Source organism: Felis catus, chromosome C1, assembly GCF_018350175.1.
Source record: "Felis catus isolate Fca126 chromosome C1, F.catus_Fca126_mat1.0, whole genome shotgun sequence".
Classification (NCBI taxonomy): Eukaryota; Metazoa; Chordata; class Mammalia; order Carnivora; family Felidae; genus Felis; species Felis catus.
Window position 1 is genome coordinate 150,351,228 of NC_058375.1, and position 20,533 is coordinate 150,371,760.

At 39.5% G+C, this 20,533-nt stretch overlaps 1 long non-coding RNA gene across 2 annotated transcripts in view; it reads right to left on the minus strand.

The window, feature by feature from the left end:
* LOC111561858 overlaps window positions 1-20,533 on the minus strand; it is a 158,188-nt gene that overhangs the window by 114,152 nt on the left and 23,503 nt on the right. For both annotated transcript variants that reach the window (XR_002744811.2, XR_002744810.2), the window contains exon 2: window positions 239-322. This is a non-coding gene — a long non-coding RNA (uncharacterized LOC111561858). The remainder of the gene's footprint in view (window positions 1-238; window positions 323-20,533) is intronic.

Below are 20,533 nucleotides of genomic sequence, written 5' to 3' on the forward strand. Positions count from 1 at the left end.
TGCCCCCATAGACATACCATTTAATTAACAGAGAGGCCAGTATTGGAAATGAATAATTTGAGGCGAGGCAGAGATGTGTGAGTAAACCCTTAGGTGATTTAAGGCTATTATCTGCAGATAAACACAAAAAATACACGAAATAGGTTTCTATCTTATAAACTCCTTAAAAAATAAAAAAGATGCCTTAGAAAAAAAGACCCTTCTGAGCCTTTTCCTTGCCTGTATTAAAAGCCATCACCTGTGAGCAGGCAGCTAGTTGGGTTCTGTGGGAACATCAATTCCTTTAAAGGCTGGAAGATCTCCACTCCCTTGAATTCAAGCTCTGAGAAAGATGAGAGCTAAAATCACTTCATGTAACAGAGTTCCCCCGTCTCCGAAAACCCTTGAAATTTGTAGCTCTGCCAAGATTATAAATAGAAGTGATATGGCAGCAGTGGATTGATCATTCTGCTAAATGCGCTCATCCCATTTGGGATGGTTTTATGAAGCATGGCGGCAGCTGGGGCAGTGGCTGCTGCCACCGCCACCACCACTGCTCCTGCCCTGGCTGCAAAGTGCCTTTCCTGTCATTTTTTTTTTCCTTTTCTTTACTGAGAAAAGCCAGGGAGATTTTCCTAAAGCATGAAGAAATAAAATAAAATTACAGCCCAAAGGCTGTTTTCTAGAACAGTCTGAGAGACAATCAAAGAGTCTAAAATGAAATCACACACACCCATTGACTCCCTGAAAATGAGCCAAAAATCAGAATTCAGGGACCCAGTTTGGCATCATATGTGGGCTGCCCTGGGTTGTTGAGACACTGTCAGCTTTTGTGTTATGATTCTAGAAAATAACAGTCTTAATAAGTCGAATGCCATATGTAGCCAGCTGGGGGAGGATAGGTTTTCATTTCTGACCTTGGTAGTTCCTTGAAACCATCTGTAAAGAAAGACAAGTTCATCTTCCACAATCTTTCCTTTTTTGTATTCTCCCCCCAATGTGCAGCATCTCTTTAACAGCTCTAAGGTTCTTAATTAAATTCAAGAAGTATTTATTAAGCACCTCCTGAGTGCCCAGCACTGCACTAGATATTTAAAGAAGAGAATTCACTTTAAAAAAAGGAAAAAAAAGCATCTTTATAATAAACTCCCTTTACCAGTGGAATAAGAAATCGGGACAAGGAGAACGGTGGGGAGAAGGAGCTTGGTGACCTGATTTCTGCCCCCTCTCTCAGGTTTTACCTTCACCTCGGAGGCCACTTCCTCTGGTTTTCTCCATTACTCCCATGGTCATCTCTGGAGGAGATCTCAATGTGAGAAAACCTTTTCCCATAGATCAGCTGAGATATTTTCAACCAAGTTTTGCAAGATCCCAAGAATCAATAAAGAGAAAGAAACATTGAAAATGTAGTGATCAAAATAACCTATACTACAAACAAGATAGATTTTTCCCCCTAGTATTTTTCCATCAGGAAATCCTATATTTCAAACAGAATCTTATACAAAGCCCTAATAGATAACACAGAGACCCCTGGAGCTGCTTTAGTAAGTACAGAGGAGGGACAGTCCTCCTGGCTCTTACTGCTACTGACCTGAAGGCTCCTCTCTGGAACCTTAAGAAGTCTCTGACCATCATTCAAAAACAACCTTAAGTAGACACTTTCATGTGACAGAATCACATCCTTCACACACCTTGTGATCGCAACACCCCCGCCAAAACACACACACATTTCTAACATCCCAACCCCTCCTTCAACGTCAAGACCAAGATAGCACCCCCTTCTTCTCCTGCACCGTCAGTGCTGGTCTACTACATGTTCCTTCCACAAGGGACAGACACTGGCTGAGAGCTTACCTTTCAGCTGCAACTAGGTCCCTGTTGTGGGTGTGGCCTGAACCAAATATAGGACCACAGTAAAATGCCATCCTCCTACAAAATAATAGCCTCAGCATTCCCGTAACAGTGAAGGGATGCAGAGGAAGCAGTTTCCTCACAAATAGAAGTGGCTCCCATCCCCTGCAGGAGTATGTTTTAGAGGAGACAAAAATGTGTCTCCAAGTGAAGTATTCTGACTTGAAACAGAAAATCAAACGAGGCAGAATGAAAGAGGTTTCTAAACTGAGAATTTGTATCAAGTTCCCAACTGATGCTGATGCCATAAGTCTGGAGACCACACTTTGAGAATCACTGCCCTAGGCAATGTTGTAAGGCATTCATAAGCAAAGAGAAGAAATGGGATTCTATATATCTTTATTTTAGTGACAAAGATGAAAAAGAAGACCCCACATTCAAATTTGAGGAATTAAACAGAATCAGTGTGAGATACTCTCTGAGTTTGGGCAATAGTACAATACACTGGAAAAAACGGTTTGAAAATGTTGGTGTGTTTTACCCCTAGGTATCCAAAACTACAGCCTCAACTGGATATCCTTGGTGTCCCTAACTTCATTAGCAAATCTTAGTCCCAGAAATTCTCTGATGAGATCACATTGGAGAAAGACATCTTAGGTCACTTAGGTGTGCTATTCCAAGTGGAATTCCCCAGCCCAAATGACATGCATGTTCACTGAGGGCCTGGCTTCTTTCCAACCAGATAACACTTAGCAGAAGCAAAGTACTGAGATCTAAGTCTCTGGGTCTCTGTCATTCTTAAATGGGCACCAAATATGTCTAATTCCAACTTGAGAGTTTGATATCTGTGCTATCTCATCTATGAATCAAAACACAAGGCAACAACTGACTGAGCAGGCTCTAGGGTTACAAGGCTTGACTTAGAATCTCAACAATCGCACTTATGAGTTGCACGATCTTAGGCACATTTCATAACCTCTCTGCCCTCCATTTTCCTTTGTTAAAAAAAAAAATGGCAGGTACTTGGATGGCCCAGTTGGTTGAGCGTCTGACTCTTGATCTCAGCTCAGGTCTTGATCTCAGGGTTATGAGTTTAAGCCCCACGTTAGGCTCTGTACTGGGCGTGAAGCCCACTTAAAAAGGGTGGGGGGTGGGGGGTACAGTGCCTACCTCACACAGTTCTGGTGAAGATTAAATGAAATGTTGCTGAAGCATTTGGCAAGGGGCTGGCTCATAGCACATAAATAGTGCCGGTTATTATTTGTAACAATGCTTGATATAATGCCTTTCACATAATGAAGCCTTCAATAAATGTTTTCTGGCTAGCTGAATTGTCACCAAGTTTTGACAATCTCAAAAATAAAGATTGTGTATCTGTATCCACCCCTACCCCCCGCCCCCCGCCCGCCCCATCTCCCCTGTTTCCCTGCCTACACCTTAGCAATGACAGGACCAAGAAATTGTCCTCTGGGTTATACTGCCTAGGGCTTGAGCACGTTTCGCTTTAAACCCACTGTTCCAGATCCTGCTAATGAAATTTAAAGAATGTCAGGCAGCAGGCCTCTGTTGTTAAGGAAAGGAAACCCAGAGAGGCAGCTCCCAGAGATGTGGTCCCAGTAGGCATTCAAAACTTCTAGTATTCTTAGCTCCACTTATCTTGGTTGAGCCTTTGTTAGGATTTTTTTTTTTTAAAGCCAAGCAGTCTTGTGAAAACCAGCTTCTTAGTAAACTATATAGGCACTTCCTGGTTACCCATGATATGAGAATAACCTTTAAACTATTTCCATTTCAGATCCCAGCTGGAAACAGGAAGCGCATGGGGTACAGCTTTAAACAAAAACAAAAGAACCCAAAGATAAACCAAATTGTTCCAGGGTTCAGAAGAGGTTTATGCTAAGTGTTAGAAGGTTCACATGTAGCGAATCCTCTCCCAGTTTCTGCCATTCCAGAAATTCCTTTTGCGGGGGTGGGGTGGGGGTGTAGTGGAGGAAGGGTTGTACTAAATTGCACAGCACCGCCATCTCCAGGACCAGTGGAGAACATTTTCTCAGGGTCAGTCAGATAAATCATCTTCCTAAACGCTTCATTTAAATATAATCAGATGGTTAAAAATTTGACAGCAGACAGACTGGAACAGATTTTTCTACTGTTTCCAATGTTTGAAAAGTCAGTAGACACAGCTTTTTTGTGGTGTATGCACATTTAAAAAAATATTTGCTGATTGAAAAGCCATTTACAATAAATAGGAAAGTTTAAATAGCTCATACTGCATTGCCAAATGATGGGAGTAACACAGACACAAACATATTGTTCTGCAAAAAAAATTCCTTAAAAAGAAAAGTATGAATCAAATGATTTAGAAGTGCTGTTTGAGCAGATGGTGTGATTAACAACTAGTATGTTAGCCATCTCAGGAGCTTACGGAGAAGTAAACAAATGCAAGGGGAAAAAATCACTTTATTCCCCCGAAGAGTATGTAGTTCACTTCATTAGGAAAATTTGAAAGCCTGCATTTTGAAAGTTTGATATCCCTAGAGGATATTGGGAATAAGGAGTGAGGGGAGTCTTTTTGGAAAAAGACCACATCAGGACAAGTGCTGATGCTCCATGCATGGCCTGGGATGAGATGGGAGAAGTTGACATCGTCATTGTCATCCAAAACGCTGGAGGCAGGTGGCAGCTGGCTGAACACACTGGCCTTGGAGTGAGAAGGCCAGGTTCTCCACCTGGCTCTAGCATTAGCTGCCTCCAGCCTTGAGGCCATCTTTGCTCCCTCCCAACCTCGGTTTCCTTGTTTGGAAAATAAGAGTGAGAGCCTGGGCACCTGGGTGGCTTAGTTGGTTAAGTACCCAACTTCAGCTCAAGTAATTTCGCAGTTGGTAAGTTTAAGCCCCATGTGGGGCTCTGTGCTGACAGCTCAAAGCCTGGAGTTGCTTTGGATTCTGTATCTGCCTCTCTCTCTGCCCCTCCCCCCCCCCTCAAAAATAAACATTTTTAAAAAAGAGAGAGAGAGCCTGATGACTAGACAGTTGTGCTTCAAAAACTTTAATGTGCACCTGGAGATCTCATTAGAATGTAGATTCTAACTCACAGGCCTGGGGTAGGGTCTGAGAGTCTGAATTTCTTACAGACTCCCACGTAATGCTGATGGTGCTGAGGCACAGACCACACGTTTACTATCGGGACAAAATATCCCTTCCAATGATGATACTCTATCATCTTCTCATATGCGAGGTGCAGGTCAAAACAAGGTAAGAAAAGGACAAGTGCTTACCTTCCAGGGCCATATGACTCGGCAATGTGTGTGGATAAAAATGCATAACAAACATGCCAAATGTTGAATTGATTTTAAAAGCAAATCAAGTAGTTATTTACATTATATAATTTGTATTTATACATACACATATATAACATATTTAATTGAATTGACTTTTGTGAGTAGGTACAGTGAGGGGACAGACCTGGGAATTGGACATGGAGACCAAATATGTGGGAATTAGATGAAAGGGAGGTTGGGAGATTGGGCAATCAACCAGCATCCACATAGAGTATTCAAGACTGACCCCAAGATAGGATGCCTGGGTGGCTCAGTCGGTTAAGCCTCTGACTTTGGCTCAGGTCATGATCTCACAGTCTGTGAGTTTGAGCCCCCGTGTTGGGCTCTGTGCTGACAGCTCAGAGCCTGGAGCCTGCTTCAGATTCTGTGTCTCCCTCTCTCTCTGCCCCTCCCCTGCTCATGCTCTGTCTCTCTCTGTCTCAAAAATAAATAAAAACATTTTTAAAAATTAAAAAAAAAAGACCGATCCCGAGACTTCACCAGGATTAAAATCTCTTTCTCTGTGAAAGACACTGTCAAGACAATGAAAAGACAAGCTAAAGACTAGGAGAAAATATTTGCAAACCATGTGTATGACAAAGGACTTGTACCCACAATATATAAAGAATTCTCAAAAGTCAATGGTAAAAACAAACAAATAAAATTTAAAGCAGGCAAAAGACTAGCAGGTAACCTAGCCAGAGAGGAGACATGGATGGCAAGTAAGCAAATCAAAAGATGTTCAACACTAGCTCCTAGTGAAATGCAGGTTAAACCCGCGATAGCACCACACACCTATTACAATGGCTAAAATAAAAAATACTGAAAACACCAAGTGCTGACAAAGATGTGAAGAAACTGAATCACTCGTATATTTGCTGGTTGAAATATAAAAATGATACAGACTTCAGAAAACTGTTTTTGGCAGTTTCTTATAAAGTTAAACATACATTTACCATATGCCTTAGCAATTCCACTTCTATATATTTACCCTAGAGAAACAAAAACTTACATCCATACAATAATCTGTACAAGAGTGCTTATATAGCAGCTCTATTCATAATTGTCAGAAATTAGAAACAGCGCAAATACCTTTCAATAAATGAGTAAACAAACATTGGGTGGTACATCCACCCAATGAAATTTACTCAGAAATAAAAAGGAGCAAACCACTGAAATATACAACAATTTGGATGAATCTCAAAGGCATCATGCTGAGTGAAAGAAGCCAGTCTCAAAAATTTCATGCTGTATGATTGCATTTGTACGACACTTTAAAAAGACAGAAACTAAAGTGACAGCAAATCAGTGGTGGCCAGGGTTTGAGTACATGGGGGTAGTACAAAGATGTTTAGTACTATACTTAACCAGTAGTACTAAGACTACTAAACTCATAGGACTATAACCGGTCCACATTCTGATTGTGGTGGTGGATATACAAATCTACCCATGTGCTAAAATTCATAGAATCACACACCCAAAAAGTCAATAATATTACTGTGTGCTAATTATTTTTTTTAAACCCCAACCTTTAAAACATTAAATGATTAGCTCATTTTTAAACTTAGAGCAGACGTGAAAAATTTTTGAAAGTCTGATTAATAAAGTAAATGTGTCCCAGCCACTACTATAATACTTTACCAGTGAACTTTGATGGTTAGCTACCACTTTTCTATCGCTGTGCACAGCCTGTCAGCATAGAGCCCGCTCCCAACCCTCTGTTCCCCCGTCTCTGCCCTTCTCCTGCTTGTGCAGTCCCCAAAATAAATAAATATATATACCAAAAAAATGAGCATCACCTCTGGGATAGCAATTCAACTTCTTGGAATTCATCCTAAGAAAGAATCAAGCAAGGATGCTCAGCTTAGCATTGTGTTAATAGTGAAATATCGAGTGCCAGGGCTCTAAAATCCTTTCCAGTGAATGGGTAAAGATACTTTGTCATTCTCTGCTGTGCTAGATGCTGCACAGAGCATAATATTACAGTCTGAGAGTATAATATGATCAGAAATATACATGGATTAATGTGCATAAAGAACATACTGGGAGCCAAATATTGAATTGATTTTAAAAGTAAATAGAGACGCCTGGGTGGTTCAGTCGGTTGAGCGACAGACTTCGGCTCAGATCATGATCTCAGGGGTCCTGAATTAGAGCCACACATCAGAGCTCGCTGCTTTCAGCACAGAGACAGTATCTGATCTTCCGTTCCCTTCTCCCTCTGCCCCTCCCCACTGTGCCTGCGCACTGTCTCAAAAATAAACGTTTTTTAAAAAGTAAATAAATTATTTATTTAAATTATGTAACTTATCTATATATCAAAAAAGTAAACTACGTAATGTCCAGACATTTAAAAAAATGTATCTGGGGGCACCTGGGTGGCTCAGTCAGTTAAGCGTCCGACTTTGGCTCAGGCCATGATCTCACAGCCAGTGAGTTCGACAGCTCAGAGCTGACAGCTCAGAGCCTGGAGTCTGTTTCAGATTCTGTGTCTCCTTCTCTCTATGACCCTCCCTCATTCATGCTCTGTCTCCCTCTGTCTCAAAAATAAAATAAACTTTTAAGAAAACGTATCAGTATTTATTGACATAAAAGACTTACATTTCATACGTTTCTAAGTAAAAACTGCAGACTACAAAATAGTACTATCTCATTTTATGCAAAATTTACAAAAAGACAGAAACCATATATATGGCAGAAAAATGCATAAAGTACATTTTAAGATATTATCATAGGTTTGTTGAGTGTGGGGTGATAATTGATTTCTATTTTCTTCTTTTCTGCATTTTCTAGGGTTTTTTTTTTCCAGTTAGAGTATATTGCTTTTATGATTGAAAAAAAATCCTATAAGACTAGTTCTAGAAACAATTACCAGATTAATCAAAGACAATTTTCTTTATATTAACTCTGTTTTCTTTCTCCTCAAGAAGGCTATGCCTCTGAGGTGTTTAGAATTCTGCCTTTCTTCACAAATTCCACAGGCTTCCCAGGGGGTTCCAATGATTGCCCCATGGCATTTAATGTCACAAGGTCAATGTCCAGCTCAATTAACAGCTGATAATATATCTTAAGCAACATCCATACATGAAGTGCATTCAGACTCTGGGTGGGGATCAGCCACTCCCAGTAATTTTGCTGCACCCTGACTTTTTCCTTTGTAAATCTCAACTGTCTGCTTCCAAAGCTAATTTGGAAATGAATTCAGCCTTAACATCCTTCCATAAGAGCTTTCTTTGAAATAAAAAAGGCTACAGAACTTTTTTCAAGTAGTTTTCCCTAAAACTGGATTTCATCAAAAATTTGGAATCTTTCTGATTTTTTCAGGTAATAAAAAGTCAGACATCGAAGGAAGAAAATATCTTTCCTTTTTTGTTTTTAATCTGTCTTTCCTAAGTTAATTGTGGTTGTTGTTGTTTTTTTTTTTTTTTCCTTTTTAGAGGCTGTTCACATTTCTACTCAGGAAAGAAGAATAAATGAATTCATTGGATTTTATATTTCCTTTGCATCTACATGCATCACTTTTCCATATCTACATAGCTTGCTGATTTGATGTACTTAAAAGCAATCTTGTCATCAATAATTTCAGAAAATCTTGTAATGTGCTTCTAGGATTATTTAGTCATTTAATTTCTATTTATCCTTCATACGTGGACATTTTGATTTATCTGTGGCAAACAGTGTTCGCTTATTTACAACAATGTCTTTAGTTAGCCTTCAGACTTTTTAAAAAGTTGTTTTAAAATCTATTTTGGCCAAGTTTGTCTGGGATCAGTGTTTGAATTTTATCTAAATGGGTGTTCTTGGCTTTACCCCACCTAATAAAATGTCAGGTTTGATTGTGCCATGATTATCCAAAAGATCACCCATACACCCCTGACTAAACCAGTTTCTGTTCATTCTACACACACTCTATGCCATGTGGGGCCATTCTACCTTGCTAGAATTAGTCATTTGTCTCATCCTAAAATCTCATCTCTTTATTTCATCTTGAATTAGGTAGCCTGACAACTGACAGGTAGATAATTGAAATTTTTAATTTCTTACCCGACCTAACATTTCAACTTCACCAGTTTCACTAGGAAACTGATTGTCAGTACCCTGGTCAGGCACTTTTTTTCTACTTTTTTATTATTAAAAAAAAATTATAATTATGGAATTTATGCTGGCAGAGATTACACAGAGAATACTTGCATAGAAAAATTTTGATGTCATTTCTAATGGCATTTTTCCCTCACAAAGACTGATAGAATTCCCTGAACTCCAGTCTAGATACACCATTTGTTACCCATCTTTCTCCAATTATCTCAAGACCACTTGTTTCACACCGGCCCCTCCCTCACATATCACCAAGCATTCCATTTCATCCAGTTAATGGTTTCCGCATTTTTATATTTTGACCTGACTTTTCTCCCATTTCCCACAAATGTCAAACAGCTTTCTACTGATAAATTGGATACCATTTTCCTCAAATAAATCATTGACTTCCCTCCAATGACATAGCATCAAATTCCTTTCAATGACTCTTGCTGCTTATCATGTGCTTTTCCTAACTTGCTGGTCTCTCTGTAATTTAGAAACCATTCTATCGACTTAAAACATTCTAAACCAACTTCCTGATGTTCTTGCTTCCTCGTCTATTCTCAGTAGCCCCCAAAGTCTTCTAGTTAACAATAATAGCAACTATTTGTCAACTACAATGTACTAACCCCTTCTGAGATGTTATAACTTATCCTCACCATGGGGGAAAAACTGTTCTTCCAGTTTTACAGATGAGGAAACTAAAGCTTAGGAATTCAAGTAACGTGCCCGGGCAAGCTCAGCTAGTGCCAGCTGGAGTTCAAATTCAGGTCTCTCTGATGCCAGTGCAACTTCTGTCTTTATGCCATGGTGTCATTCCCACCAGGGCACCCATGCCTGACCATCTTATCTGATTCATGCACCATTGCTCCTGTGTCGCCCATGACTCAGCTTCCTGCCTGCAGTACTAACCTACGCAAAGTGAGACTGGCATGGGACTAACCATACACAAGTTCCTCTCAAATTGCTATTGTGTGGCCATCTCTTAGGTCCTCAAAGTTCCTCCCAAATGCATTACTGTGTTTCCCTCAAAAACGTAATTCTTTTTCTGAAGTCTTCTCTGGTTCCTCAAGCTAACACTACTTTTCCTTCCTTTCTCAACAAAGCTGGTTATTGATTTATTACTTTTTTAGTGTGGCAGCAAATCAATACACCAGGAAGCAGTTTGTCAGATGATCCTAAGATTGCAGAACAATGATTTTCTTGGGGGAAATGAACACCAGGGCTTCCTATTTGAGAATTGTGGGTGATCCCTTCTTCCCAGCCCTTCTTTTGTTCTAAAGCAGAAAAAGTGGGTCTGGTGATTACTCACATCACATTTCCAGCTTTGCCATTCCCTTGGGCACTAACTTATTTTCTGGCATTTGGAAAAATTACTCCCTCAGGGTTTAATTGCAATTAGAGGAACAGGTTGGAGAGAACATCAAAATGCATTCTGGGAAAAAAAAATTTTAATGTGGAGGAAAGGAGCTAGGTGGTAAGAAGGAAGAAATTATTAATGTCAAAAATACATTTAACATAAACACAAAGCTAATAACTTACACTTAGAGTTCTTTCTATTTTTGTTATTTGGCTCTTGACAGGCAATTTTATTTACCTCTTTCTAAATTAATTATTAAATCAAACTGTTGCTTGGCATGTCTGCTTCTTCCCCAAATCATCTCGGCTGCCTCCAGCTGACAGTTCTGACATGCGCAGATAGCCCCTGACTGTGACCTGCTCACCTACGCTAAGACGTTGACAGCCCCTTTCTGACCCTTTAGGACACTGTTAGCCCTTCTGCAAAACAAATCACTGCTGTCTTAGCCACCTAAACTTTCTGTGGGGTCTCTTCAGCCTTTTAGGCTTTCTCTGTTTTAAAGAAATAGCTTTTTAAGAAATCACTATTCTTTTTAAGGCATTTTTGAGTAAGAAACTTCTTTTTTTGTGTAGTAAACTATAAAGGAACCCTTTTAAAAATACTTTATTTATTTTTGAGAGAGAGAGAAGGAGAATGTGAGTGGAGGAGGGGCAGAGGGAGAGGGAGAGACAGGGAATCTTAAAGCAGGCTCCATGCCTAGCGCAGAGCCCCATGTGTGGCTCCAACTCTCGACCGTGAGATCATGACCTGAGCCAAAATCAAGAATCAGACACTTAATGGACTAAACCACCCAGGCACCCCTAAAAGAACTCTTTTTCACATACCGAACCTGAGGTCAAATTCATTAATCAAGTGCCTAAAAATTAGATTCAATCGCAGATTGCATCTTTGCTTACTCTTCAGAACGCTAAATTACCTACTCCTACATGCTGGAGTCCTGGCTCCTTGAAATGATGCCTGTCACTTCCTGTGTGTCTCATATTACATAGTTATTTTTTAAGAATTTTATTCTGCTGTAATGTTTTTATGTCAGTAAGCCACTTTAAATTCTCTTTGGAACAAAGCAGGGTATATATAAAGAAATTAAATGTCTGGAAAGGATCCTAGACCCAGGAACTAAGATGTGCCACTGTTACCTGTAGGATCTGGAACAGGTCACTCAAAAGTTCTGAGTCTCAGTTTTCTCATCTGCAGAATTATAGGGTTAGCACAAAATGATCTCTAAGGGTTTTTTTTTCTTATTCCAATCTTGGGGTGCTAGAATTGCCAGTCAATGGAACAGATAAAAATCGAGGAAATATCTAAACAGCCACAGGGCTGAATATACTCAGTCGGCACTTAACATTCATTCCCACTTCCTTCCAGTGTGCATTTCTGTACTGCAGAGGCTGCAAAACTAAAAATTACATTATCCAGTCTCGCAGCTAGGGTCCTGGATACAAATGAGGACAGCTAGATGCATTTGCATGAGATTTTAAAGGTGGAAATGAAAGAGGAACTATCTTGGTGCTTTTGGTTGCTGTTGGGAAACAATCTCGTGGAGCGGCTAGTATCCTGTCTCCAGCTTCCTGGAGCAGGAGGCAGCTGTAAGGGGGGTAGATGTCGCACTCCATGCTCTAGACCTAATCACTACCTTCCACTGAGGGTTGTCAAGAAACATTTGTGAAAGCAGTGTTCGTGGCTTCCCAGGCCTGGCTTTCTTAGCACCCATCTTATATTTTGTGATTGAGATTATAGCACCTTGAGAAGGTCATATCCATGATGTTCTACAAGCATTGCTTGTCTCCTGTTATAGCCTGATTCTCCATTCTCCTAATGGTTTTGTGAGTAACCAGCTCCCTGTATTGAATTCCTTTTTCCTTAAACTACTGAAGGGGATCAAAATATTTTACCCCAAAATGTTCTATGTTAGCATAAGCATTATTTTGAACGGAAGGCAATTGAGAAATAGCAGACACAGAAAAACTCTCTACTCTCTTCCCTTATGCTTAAAAGCAGGGTATAAATTTCCCTTTGAGAAAGTGTCTCCTCCCCCTTCTCCAATACCAGGAAAAAGAGACAACTCTTTGAGGCTGTCAAATGCAACACCAACTTGAGTCTACAAAAACAAGTCTTACTAAAATAACCTTAACTTCCATTAGTCTCCCCTCATATATTCACTTTCCCACAATTTGCCACCCCTAGAAGCCCAAAAACTTTGTCTTTGTCTTACCACTTCACAGATTTATCACTTTATTGTTAAAATGGTATGTAAGCTCTCAGGCCTAAACATATCTTTGGGTTTTCATTTCCTTTTCTGTGAGACCCCCATATACACATAAAAATTAAAATATTAACATCAAGGGGCACCTGGTTGGCTCAGTTGGTTAAGCATCCAACTCTTAACCTCAGCTTGGATCATGATCTCACAGTTCATGGGATTGAGCCCCCACGTTGGGCTCTGTACTGATGGCATGGAGCTTGCTTGGGATTCTCTCTCTCTCTCTCTCTCTCTCACTGTGTGTGTGTGTGTGTGTCTCAGTCTCTCCCTCTCTCTCTCAAAAATAAATACATGAAGTTTAAAAAAATTAATATTAACATCAAATAAAATTTATGTGCCTTTTTGCCTGTCTTTTGTCAGTTTAATTTGCAGGATTTCGGTCAATGAACTGTTACAAGATACAGGAAAAAGTTGGTTTTTTTTAACCCTACAACACCTGGAGTCGTTTTTGATGTCTTTCTTCTAGCCTAATTTATTTTCAGGTTCTAGTTTCTTCTTCCCTGGTTCTTGCTAAGTTTTATTTGTCCATGTATAATTTGTTTACATGATGCAAACCTGGTTTGACAAGTGAAAAATGTAATCAAATTGGTCCTATGAGACCTTTTATAATACCCATTGCAAGGACTTGTTTTTCCTTTTTTTTACCTTTGAATCAAGCCAAATGTTCTTCCAAACTTATTCAGCACTCAGTGTGATTATCTCTGTGCCATGGCACATAATGACCTAGGGATTTTTTTTGGAAACTATTTACAATGTTTCTTTCTGCATTTCTTTGCCTCTGGTTTGATCTGCTATTTTGAGTTCAGACTTTTCTCCTTCAGATATCTGAATTAATACATATATAAGATCCTGAAAAACAGGGGGGTACCTTGTGGCTCAGTCAGTTGAGCATTCAACTTCAGTTCAGGTCATGATCTCCTGCTCTGTGGGTTCGAGCCCGGCATTGGGTTCTGTGCTGACGGCTCAGAGCCTGGAGCCTGCTTCGGATTCTCTGTCCCTCCCCCACTGATGCTCTGTCTCTGTCTCTCAAAAATAAACATTAAAAAAAATTGTTGAAAGATCCTAAAATACATTATCCACTATATATTTTTAACTTTTTACTTTGACATAATTGTAGGTTCACAAAAAGTAGCAAAGAAAGTCTCTAACTTTTCTAACACACATCATGCCACATTATTTCCCTCTTCAAAAAGCTGAAGTCAGAAGTGACATCATGGAAAATGGCAGAGAAGGAAATTCTATGGCTTCATCCCTTCATAAAAGCAATTAAGAGTGGTGATGGTTGCACAACAATGTGAATGTAATTAATGTCACTGAACTACTAAAAATGGTTAAAATGTCAAATTTTATGTGCATTTATATACATTTACTATAATAAAAAAATTGAATTATGCATGAGACAAAATCAACTTAATAAAATTGCTTAACAAAATTGTCAATCAACTTTTGCAGAACTCTGGAATCTAGTCAAAAATTAACAGCAATCAGGGAAAACCTAATGATGACAGAAGCTACCACACTTTAGTAAAAGCATTGTGGTATTTCAGGTTGCCCATCTACCGTGGCCCATCCCCAGAGTAGTAATGCCCAAGAAGTTAGTAGCATGCATTCCTGGTATAGGTTGGCAGTGTTGGAGGGAGTGATATGGATATGAGTCTCAAAAAAACTGTGGTAGTGTGTTTCAACTTCTTTGGTAGCTCCCTAAAGGACCAGCCAAGGGCCTGTCTTTGTTTTGCTTGACTCTGAGCATTCCCAGGTCTGGGGTGACTTCCCAGGCAGCATTTGCAGAAAGTATTTAAAAGCACAAGCATTGGCCATGGGAACCTGGAGCAAGGGATAGCAGTCAGGACAAGCAATAGACAAATGAGAAAACCCCAAGGGGAAAAAAAAAACATAGGGAAAAGTGATACATGGAGGATAGGGCTTTTAAAAGCTCCTACACAGTACTAGGGAATTGATAAGACCAGGCACATTCCCAGAGCTGGATATATGGCCAGAAAAGTCCTGAAAAGACTTGAAGCTTTTACTCCCGACTGACCTTCAGGCTATGAGCAAACAGGAAAAGGCAGAGTTGTAAATGGCCTGCCTAACTGTTTAAGAAGTATTCCCACACAAAGCCAATTTTCAGACTTGGAAGAGTGTTTTTCATTTTTCTTTTTTGCCTTTAGGCATTTAAGGAAATTCTGTCAAAATACTAGATGACCATTAAGCTAATAGAAGACAGATTTCTGTAGCCACACACAACAAAGAATACAGATTTTATTAAAATTGTTTAGAAAGGCCACTAAACAAGCCAGCAACAACTCAAAAGAAGCCTCATTAACAAAACTCAGGAAGTGGAGAGAATCTGATCTTCAAAGCTGTCACATTATAATATTAAAAATGTTCAGTTTTCAACAAAATATTGTGAGTTATACAAGGAAACAGGAAAGTATGGTTCACTGACAGGAAGAGAAAAAGAAAGTAATGGAAAGTGTCCCCAAGGAAACACAGGCATTGGATTTACTAGACAAAGACTTTATATCAACTGTCTTAAAGATGCTATAAGAGATTAAGGACACCACAGACAGAATCAAAGGAAACCAAGAGAGTGATGTCTCACAAAAATGATCTACGCATTCAGTGCCATCCTTATCCAAACCCCAACAGTATTTTTTACAGACATGGAAAAGTTGATCCTAAAATCCATATAGGTTTGCAATAGCCAAATCATCTTGAAAAAAGAAAAATTTCCAACAAGGCTGCAAAAATCATCCAGTGGAGAAAGAATAGTCTCTTCAACATATGATGCTGGCAGAACTGGATGTCCCCATGCAAAACAATGATGTTGGACCCTACTTCCCACCACAAAAAATCCACCCAACATGGATCGAAGACCAAAATGTAAGTGTTAAACCTGTACAATTCTTTGAAGAAAACGTTGAGGAAAATCTCAGTGACCATGGATTTGGCAGTGGATCTTAGACATGACACCAAAAGTGCAAGGAACAACAATAATAAAAAAGATAAATTGGAATTAATTAAAATGAAAAATGTTTGTGCACCAAAGGACACTGTCAAAAGAGTGAAAATATAACCAGAGAATGGGAGAAAATATTTGCACGTTATATCTCTGATTAGAATCTAGCATCCAGAATATGTAAAGAACTCTTACACCAACCCCAGGAAGACAGTAAAATAAAATAAAATAAAATAAAATAAAATAAAATAAAATAAAATAAAATAAAATAAAATGGATAAAGGACTTAAATAGGCATTCTTCCAAAGAAAATATACCAATGGCCAACAAGCACATGAAAATATGTTCAACATTACTAAAAATTAGGGAAATGCAAATCAAAACCACAATGACATTCCACTTTATACTCACTAAAAGGGTTATAATTTTTTCTAATGGAAATAGTAAGTGTTAGCGTGACTGTAGAAAAATTGGAATTCAAGTACTTTACTAGTGGGAATGTAAAATAATGCAGTCGTTGTGGAAAACAGTTTCTGAAAAAATTAAGTATAAAATTACCATATGACCCAACACTTCCAATCTTAATTATATCCTCAAAGAACTGAAAAGAGGCACTCAAAATCTTGTACATAAATGTTCATCACAGCATTATTCACACGACACTAGCCAAAAGGTAGAAATAACCCAAATGTCCATGAAATCATGAATGGATAAGAATGTTGGTTTATCCAAACACTGGATTACTCAACCATGAGAAGGAATGAAATACTGATGCATGCTACATACGACATGGATAAGCACCAAAACCATTACAGTCGGTGAAAGAAGCCAGACACATAAGGTCACAGGTTGCATGATTCCATTAAATGAAATATCCAGAATAGGTAAATCCTTAGAGACAGACAGTAGATTCAGTTGCTGCCAGCGACTCGTGGGGAAGCAGAGTAATGAGTGACCGTTCAATGGGCACAGGGGTTCTTTTTAGGTGATGAAATATTTTGGAACCAGATAGAGGTGACAGCTGCACAAAATTGTAAGTGCCCCTGAATTGTTCATTTTAAAATTGTTAATTTTATGTTATGTGAATTTTACCACAATTTAAAAAAGCAAAACCTGAAGCCCCTTTCCCTTGTCTACACAATAAAGTACAAACTCCTCACTTACTCTGGCATTCTACACTTTCCATTATCTGACTCTGTCTCTTTCCAGCTTTGTCTCCTTCCATATCCCAAACTCATCAGAGATGTACTGGCAAATGTGTGAATCTTTTATGCCCTCACTCACCTCCACACCATTGCACATGAAATATCCTTTCTTTCTCCTCCCTACTTTGCTTGACTAACTCCTACTTCTTCAAGGTTCTGCTCAGATTTACCCTCTCTGGAGAGCATTCCCTGCCCCCCCACCCCCCAATCTTACTCCCTAGCTCCAGCTGGAGTATAGATTTAACGGTAGGATCCTACAACACCCTTTGCACACTACAGTTGTCACACTGTCTTCTAATTACCTCCTCCTCCAAAATGTGAGGTTCTCAAGAGCAGAAATTGTGCCAGAAATATCTCCTGGCAGTAGTCCTGGCACACAGCACATGCTCGTGAAGTGTTGAATTGATCAATTTTCTCCGGCATGCTTTTTGAACCTAACTTCTGTTTCTTCACCTTAGACTATAGTCTAATACAGTCAAGTATCCTCACCATCGTGGGCCACTGGTCACCAGGAGCCTCAGAGAGTGTGGATCCTCATAGACACATGACCTCTGAAGAAACATCCCAGCATTCATGCCCTTTTTCTGGTGGATCAGTAATGCCATCATTATTCAATGAATACAAGGGGAAGGACACGAGGACCTTGAAGTCAAAGGCATAAAATCCAAGTTCTTGTTGCACCATTCACTTGTACAACCTTGGCCAGGTCACCTATGCCCTATGGGATTCATTTTCCTCATCTATAAAATGGGGATTAAAAATAACTGCCCTGTCTTATTCACAGAATCACTTGAGGATTAAAATGAAATCAATGTATTCGCATAGATTCTATTTCCTAAATTTTATAGCCCTCAACACTTTTCAAGTCCATTCATAAGAGGAATTTAGAGTCAACCAAAATTGACCACCTTCCCAGTCAGGGTCAGCAATTTTTTATTGAATACATATAACTAAGTAAAAATTCTAACACAGTAAAGAAATACGAATGATTATGTATTCATTTTCCTTGTCTCTAAAATAGCATTCTTGAGACTTATTCTTAGAAATAGTCATGTTCTGGGGAGTTTCTGTCCCACATACATGAATAACTGAGGTAATAGGGATAAGCTGGAGGGTCTGCCTGATCCTGCTATCCTGGTACCTGATCTGTGACTGCATGTTAGGAAACAGGATGCTGGGGGGCAGTTACGCCCATGTTCATGACACAATGAAAGCTGTTTAAACTCCTACCCAGATCTGACAGTATAACCAAAATCCACAATAAATCACTCCCTAGCTTGAGACTGGAGTAAATTCTTTAGAGAATGAAGTTGATTTTAAGCTTTATTGAGGAAAGATTGCCTTATACTTTCCAATGAGCTGTGTTTTTAAAAATGTCATTCTTGCCCTGATATATTCATGACCCCATTTCAGGACTCCCACTAGTGATGACTTAAGGGTCACTTTAACCTGTCTATTCATCATAAAAACCTAGAGTCAATTAAGATTGACCACCTTTCTCAGCCATCGTCTACAATTTTTTTCTTTGCTGTTAATGGCTAGCCCATAACAATAGTAAAATGGATAAATAAAGGCAATCATTAAGTGGTTACTTTAGGCTCCTTTTGTATTTGCTTGCTATGAAATAAATAACAAATCCAATGTAAATAAAGTTATTCTTGTCATAACCAATTTTAGGGGCATGAAATGGTCTAGGAAAAAGTTTCGGTCCACGTGAGTCCCGAAAGCTTGATAAAGTGAGGGGATGACCACTTCTTCAAATAGCAGAAATATTGTCTTCTACTTTCAATTCGCAATAGTCTGAAAGCTGTTCTCTTTTCCATCAAAATTAAGAGCTGCTTTTATTGCTTCCCTCTTCCCTCAGACTGTCCTTACCAACAAAGCAAAGCATAACTAGAGAGAAGAAAGTGAAAAACACCTAGACACAACTCTTTCCTGGGCAACAGCACTTTACAATCTGCACAGAAGATTCTGAAGTAAAGCCAAGTTTCTTAAGTTCTAGTTGTGCTTGAATCCGTGCAAGAGTAAATTAAGGACAGTGATAGCCTGAGCAAGGGACAGATGATGCATGAAGGCTAAGTCTAAGTTTAGATCCAACTCTAAACATTGAGCCATTACCAACTGTCCACAAAATTAATAGTAAATTCGTATGCAGCCTGGCACAGAGCAGGGAAGAACGATGGAGTAGAATGACCGAAGGAGATGAAAGATGTAGATTTCCTGAATGAGGAGAGATTGGAAGCTAACATCCCAACCCAACCAACCCAACCAATCACAGCCACACTGGCCTGAAACATGTCTTTACCCAGGCCATATCCCTAGCAAATTCCTACTCTTTCTTCAGGACTCAGTTCACTTACCATCTCTTCTGTGAATCCTTTCATTCCCCAGATGCTCCACTTCCTGGTGTCATAGATCTTTGTTCATTTCCCTATTAAAGCACTTACCACATTGAATTGCAAAATCTTGGCATACTTGCCTGTTTCCCATGTCTTATAGCTTTGTGTTCCTTGAACTCAGCAAACTGTCCAGCATTGAGCAGAGGCTCATAAATGTTTTTTGAACAGTTAGTGAATCTCCCATTCCCCCTCTCACCAGCCAGCTATCTACCTCCACCATAGCCTTGAAATCTCAGGTCTTATTTCCTTACACAAGGTCCCAGATTATAATCCTCTTTGAGATACTAACATAGGGAACTAAGTTTTGGCTGCAAGATCTTAACAGCATCATTAATTGTGGTCATGGGGAACATGCAGGTTGCCTAACAAAAGCCAGAATGTACGGCCTTACAGTCTTGGCTACCAGTGAATTTATATCAAAGACCAAAAAGTAGACCAAGACGTCTAAATATAAGTTCACGTATGCTCTGCTCTACCCACGGTGGTAGAAGAAAGATAAGACAACTACACAAAATAAATACTACCCTGCATGCTTTAAGATTTTTCAGCAGACTTTCTGGTGAAGATGTATTATGAGGATGAATAGAGAAGGGAGGAAATAAATATCTGATTTGGTACAAGTTTGGGTTTATGATAGCACATATACACTGCGCTCTTCTAGCATGTTCCGTTGTGCCTGGAAGCCAGGTTGCATGGCTTAGGTTTTCCTTGCCACTCCTTATCCATTTCCTACCCTTCTGTGTCTTGCTCTCTGTCCTAGGAGGCTGCCCAGGATTGATGCATCATTGCCCTCTGGGAATCACCAGCCAAGATCACAGAGCAGAGAGAGACTGCAGTCTATTTCCCCTGCCTTAGGGGTTCCATGACAGCTCCTCTTCCACGCCCCAGCTCTCCCCAGACTTGTAATCCTTTTCCTGGTGGTGCTGCCTTCTGTTTCCTAGAGAAAGCCTGACTGATAGAATAGTCGCCTGCCCGCAACTGGAAAAACATGTGTATAAGCCCATTGATTTTTGCCCATTTCAGAAAGATCACAAGCTTTGGTAGAACAATAGATAGTTCCTCCTGGCAACTGTTTTGAACACCGACAATCTGACCCCACCAGGGACAAATGTCTGAAGCTGCACCTC